The sequence below is a fragment of the Triticum dicoccoides genome, chromosome 4A (assembly GCF_002162155.2).
Source record: "Triticum dicoccoides isolate Atlit2015 ecotype Zavitan chromosome 4A, WEW_v2.0, whole genome shotgun sequence".
NCBI classification, from domain to species: Eukaryota; Viridiplantae; Streptophyta; class Magnoliopsida; order Poales; family Poaceae; genus Triticum; species Triticum dicoccoides.
This window is the reverse complement of record NC_041386.1, coordinates 345,369,253-345,375,631: the sequence shown is the minus strand read 5'-3', so window position 1 is coordinate 345,375,631 and position 6,379 is coordinate 345,369,253.

Below are 6,379 nucleotides of genomic sequence, written 5' to 3'. Positions count from 1 at the left end.
CAGGCGCGCCCTGGTGGGTTGTGCCCACCCCGGTGCCCCCTCCGTTGGTTCTTGGCTCCAGAAATTCTCTTTTGTTGTATAAATTTTCCTCACAAAGTTTCGTTCCAAACCGAGAACTTTTATTTCTGCACAAAAAACAACACCATGTTAGTTCTGCCGAAAACAGCGTCAGTCCGAGTTAGTTTCATTCAAATAATGCAAATTAGAGTCCAAAACAAGAGGAAAAGCATTAGGAAAAGTAGATACGACGGAGATGTGTCTACTCCCCCAAGCTTAAACCTTTGCTTGTCCTCAAGCAATTCAGTTGATAAACGGAAAGTGAAAAAGAAAAACTTTTACAAACACTTTTGCTCTTGTTTGCATAAATAAGCTTAAACAGCACCTAGGTTTTCACCCAATATTATAACTAATAACCATGTCGACGATAACTCTTAAAAATTATATTGACTCATATCAATTTTATAATCAGCTAGGGAGCAATAATAAGATATCTCAAACAACAACACGTTGTCAAAACAACCATGATATAATATGACAATAGTGGTATCTCGCTAACCCTTTCTGAGACCGCAAAACATAAATGAAGAGCACCTTCAAAGTTCAAGCAGTGGCTAAACATTGTAATTCATGGTAGAAAAGATCCATTCATGATGCACCCAACATTAGATACACACAATGCATAAGCATGATAACAGTGCTCTCAAGTTCTAGTGATTGTTTGAGAATGTGATGACACAACATAAAAGTAAATAGATAGTCCCTTCGCAGAGGGAAGCAGTGATTTGTAGAGGTGCCGGAGCTCAAGTCTTTAAAATAGAGGTAAATGAAATTTTGAGAGGTGCACCCTTCTTGTTTACTTCACGACCATCAGTTATCAATATCTTCCATGCTAAACACATCAATCGCGGTTCAGGACTGGGAATCCCTATTACCGCCCCTTTCTCGTGCAATGACGAGCGAATAAACACTCGTCCTAAGATTAATCAGCTTAGCATGGAAGATACCGACTACCTCCGGTCACTCTATGTATGATCTAGGCACACAAAAAATATTTTTATTTGAAGTTTTTAGAGGTGGCACATGCAAATTTACTTAGGACGAGGCGTTTGCGCCGTCACATATCCATTTTTTGGTTACTTTGATTCCCGCGCATGTCACTTATGCATCCAGCCTTATAAATAGGGCCAAGGTTCCCTTTCACTTTCCCCCCTTGCCTCTTCACCTCTTTCTTCTTCCTCGCGTGGTCTTAGCGCCCGAGCTCCGCTGTCGCCATCGACCTTCGCCACTGCCTCACCAGCGGCCGCTGCATCAACCTGATTTGACCAGAATTCATCCACTCTCCTTCGTTGTTCAACAACTCCGGTAAGTTCTCCTCTTTCCTTTTCTCGCAGATCTCATTAGGGTTTCAAACAAGTTCGTCGGAGTTCATCTCCGCTCTCGTAATCTTGTGATTTGATTCAACTTGAAACTTCTCCTGCACTTTGGTGGTAGTTGTAGCACTTATTTTCATTACTAGAGCATCTCCTTTCACATAAAAAATCCGATCTGGATATATGAACTACTCAAGTACCGTCATTTACGCTACAAAAAAAGACACATCCGTGACATTTTGGGCTGAATGAATTTTTTTCCGTGATACTTATCACACTTCTATGACAATAATTGTGACAAAACATGGTATCTTCATAGATGTGGTGGGGTCCTACTTCTATGACAAAAAATCATGACAGAAAATGGGCTTTTCGTCCTGGGCGGGCCAGAGACGTTGCTGCATGACATTCTTTGGGCCGTCCATGATGAAAAAACCGTGGTAGAAGCGAGGGCGAGGAAAATATCGGGGTGTTCCCGGTTACGGTGGGTGGTCGGGGCCGAGCGATGCACATTTCTCTCGTACATGCACGCGCGTGGGTGCGACGCGTTGGGCTCTAACTGAACCCGAGCGATTGCACTGCAGACTACGCGTTACTGAACCCGAGCGATCAATCGATGGCTGTTAACTGAACTCGATCGAACGATTCCTTCGCTACTGCTGCTAACTGAAGCCGATCGATACTGCCTTTGGATGAACAGTGAGCGTTGCTGGGGGGGTTGGATGAACAGTTCCTGGTGTGGGTGGATGAATAGGACCCCGTGGTGTTGCCTCTGGATGAACAGGACCCCGATCGATCGAGCCAGTTGGGGCTGGATGAACAGGACCCCATGGAGGGCAGGATGAACAGGACCACCCCGTGGAGGTCTGGATGAACAGTAGACGGTGGAGGGCTGGATGAACAATAGCCCATGAAGGGGTGGTTGAATAGGAGCCCGTGGAGAGGGCTGGTTGAACAGTAGCCCGTGGAGTAGCGCGCGGTGGAGGCTCGATGAACAGGAGCCCGTGGATGAACAATCACAGGTGGAGGCTGGAGGAGGTCGACGGTGGATGAACAGTAGCCCATGGAGGCTGGAGGGGGTCGACGGTTGAAAGTGCGTTATATCGACTAGAGGGGGGGTGAATAGGCGATTTTTGTGAATTCTTCACTGAGGAATTTCAGGGTGAGGAAATTCCTGAGTGAAGAACTACTTGCAGCGGAATAAGTACTCAGAAGTAAATATAACAGAGCATGAGCATGGTCTTCATGAAGAAATGAAAAACAAGCACAGAGTATAGAAAGCGTAAACACAAGATAACACAGGATAAGACAAACAGACTGAAGAAATTGAACTGAGGAAATAGAGAAAGTCTTCAGTCAAAGTCTTCAAACAGATATGAACAAGCACACAACACAAAAATGAGGAAATGGAAGGGTTGAGGAAATGGAACCTGGTAGCTTGGTGAAGACAATGATTTGGTAGACCAGTTCCGACTGTTGTGACAGTTGTACATCTGGTTAGGGTGGCTAGGTATTTAAACCTGAGGACACACAGTCCCGGACACCCAGTCCTAAACACGCAGCTCAGGACACTCAGTCCTCACCGTATTCCCCTTGGGCTAAGGTCACACAGACCTCTCCCAATCACTCATGGTAAGTCTTCAGGTGACTTCCAAACATTCACAGATTCGGTCACTCGGTGATCCACAATTTCCTCTTGGATGCTCTAGACCATGACGCCTAACCGTCTGGAAGATGCACAGTCTTCAAAGGTAACAAGCGTCGGATCCACGCAGGATCAATCTCTTCAGTGATGCTCAATCACTTTGGGTTTGTAGGTGTTTGGGTTTGGGTTTTCCTCACTTGATGATTTTCACTCAAAGTCCTTGGAGGATGGGATGCTCTCAAATGACAAGTGTCAGTTTCTCTCGGAGGAGCCAACCAGCTAGTGGTTGTAGGGGGTGGCTATTTATAGCCTAGGGAGCAACCCGGCATGATAAGACATAAATGCCCTTCAATGATATGACCGTTAGGTGGGTAGATATTTTGGGACAGCTGGCGCATAGCACACCAATGATCGGAATTTTGAGTATCAAATTCCTTAGGGCTATCATGTTCCTCACTGTGTAGGCAATCCGCACTGGCGAATTCCTAACTCCTCAGTCAGAACAAATTCCTGAGAGACCAGAAGAACTTCGTCTCTGTCACTGAAGAATATGACTGAACTGTATGAGATTTCCAATGGCTTCACTCAAAGGGATTGGTAGGTGTAGGATTTGAGTTGAGCATCACATGGAAGTTTTTCCTTAGTATTTCCTCGACCCCCTTTAATAGTATGGTGTTTCCTGTGACTCAAGAAAGAGAACATGAAATTTCAAAAACAAAAGTCCTCATGCTCCATGTTCCTCGAATGAATACCAAGTCTTCATGGTCACACCAATTTCTTCACTTTCAAAATCTTCAGAAAGTCTTCAGAAATCGAAGGTCTTCAGTCAAAGAACTTCATATTTAGGGGTCGAATTTCACTGTAAATATCAAACATCCTCATAGACTTATAGACCTGTGTACACTCACAAACGCATCAGTCCCTTAACCTATAAGTCTTCAATACACCAAAATCACTAAGCGGCACTAGATGCACTTACAATCTCCCCCTTTTTGGTGATTGATGACAATATAGGTTAAGTTTTCAATGGGGATAAACATATGAAGTGTAAATACTGGAATTGAGGAATTTGATTGCAACATATAGAAGAACTCCCCCTACAGATGTGCATAGTGAGGAATTTGCTTTTGAAGCATGATACGTCTCCAACGTATCTATAATTTTTTATTGTTCCATGCTATATTATATTCTATTTTGGACATTATTGGGCTTTATTATACACTTTTATATTATTTTTGGGACTAACCTATTAACCGGAGGCCCAGCCCAGAATTGCTGTTTTTTTGCCTATTTTAGGGTTCTGCAGAAAAAGAATATCAAACGGAGTCCAAACGGAATGAAACCTTCGGGAACGTGATTTTTGGAACGAACATGACCCAAAGGACTTGGACCCTACGTCAAGACATCAACTAGGAGGCCACGAGGTAGGGGAGCGCGCCTACCCCCCTGGGCACGCCCTCCACCCTCGTGGGCCCCCTGTTGCTCCACCGACGTACTCCTTCCTCCTATAATACCTACGTACCCCCAAACTACGAGATATGGAGCCAAAACCCTAATTCCACCACCGTAACTTTCTGTATCCATGAGATCCCATCTTGGGGCCTGTTCCGGAGCTCCGCCGGAGGGGGCATCGATCACGGAGGGCTTCTACATCAACACCATAGCCCTTCCGATGAAGTGTGAGTAGTATACCTCAGACCTACGGGTCCATAGTTATTAGCTAGATGGCTTCTTCTCTCTTTTTGGATCTCAATACAAAGTTCTCCCCCTCTCTTGTGGAGATCTATTCGATGTAATCTTCTTCTGCAGTGTGTTTGTTGAGACCGATGAATTGTGGGTTTATGATCAAGTTTATATATGAACAATATTTGAATATTCTCTGAATTCTTTTATGTATGATTGGTTATCTTTGCAAGTCTCTTCAAATTATCAGTTTGGTTTGGCCTACTAGATTGATCTTTCTTGCAATGGGAGAAGTTCTTAGCTTTTGGTTCAATCTTGCATTGTCCTTTCCCAGTGACAGTAGGGGCAGCAAGGCACGTATTGTATTGTTTCCATCGAGGATAACAAGATGGGGTTTATTTCATATTGCATGAGTTTATCCCTCTACATCATGTCATCTTGCTTAAAGCGTTACTTTGTTCTCTTGAACTTAATACTCCAGATGCATGCTGGATAGCGGTCGATGTGTGGAGTAATAGTAGTAGATGCAGGCAGGAGTCGGTCTACTTGTTTCGGACGTGATGCCTATATACATGATCATACCAAGATATTCTCATAATATGATGTAACGCCCTCGATGCGGCTATATCTCCTACGTGTCGAAGCACGACTTAGAGGCATAACCGCATTGAAAGCAATGTCGCAAGTAAGGTAATCTTCACAACAACCCATGTAAATAGATAAAAGGGGAAAAGGTACATAGTTGGCTTACACTCGCCACGTCACACAAATACATGAATAACATTACAATCATCCAATACACTCATGGTCCGACTACGATACCAAAATAAAAGATCAGCCCCCACATGCGACACGGTCCTCGATCGCTCCAACTGGGCACCACTACTGATCATCTGGGAAAGACACATAGTAACAACGAGAGTCTTCATCGAACTCCGACTTGAGCTCAAGCGCATCGTCTAGAACGGTAACATCGGTCCCTGCATCTGGTTTGGAAGTAATCTGTGAGTCACGGGGACTCAGCAATCTCGCACCCTCGAGATCAAGACTATTTAAGCTTATAGGTAAGGCAAGGTAATATGTGGAGCTGCAGCAAGCGACTAGCATATACGGTGGCTAACATACGCAAAAAAGAGCGAGAACAGAAGGCAAAAGCATGGTCGAACAACTAATGATCAAGAAGTGATCCTAGAACAACCTTCGTCAAGCATTACTCCAACACCGTGTTCACTTCCCGGACTCCGCCGAGAAGATACCATCACGGTTATACACACGGTTGATTCATTTTAATTAAGCTAAGTTTCCTGTTATCTACAACCGGACATTAACAAATTCCCATCTGCCCATAACCGCGGGCACGGCTTTCAAAAGTTCAAATCCCTGCAGGGGAGTCCCAACTTAGCCCATCACAAGCTCTCACGGTCAACAAAGGATATTCCTTCTAGCGGGAAGACCCGATCAGACTCGGCATCCCGGTTACAAGACATCCTCGACAATGGTAAAACATGTCCAGCAACATCGCCCGAATGTGCCGACAAATCCCAATAGGAGCTGCACATATCTCGTTCTCAGGGCACACTCAGATAAGCAATCCGTACAACTAAAACCAGCCCTCGAGTTCCCCTGAGGTGGCGCTGGAAGGGGCTCTAGTTTGGACCAATACTCAGATGAGCACTGGCCC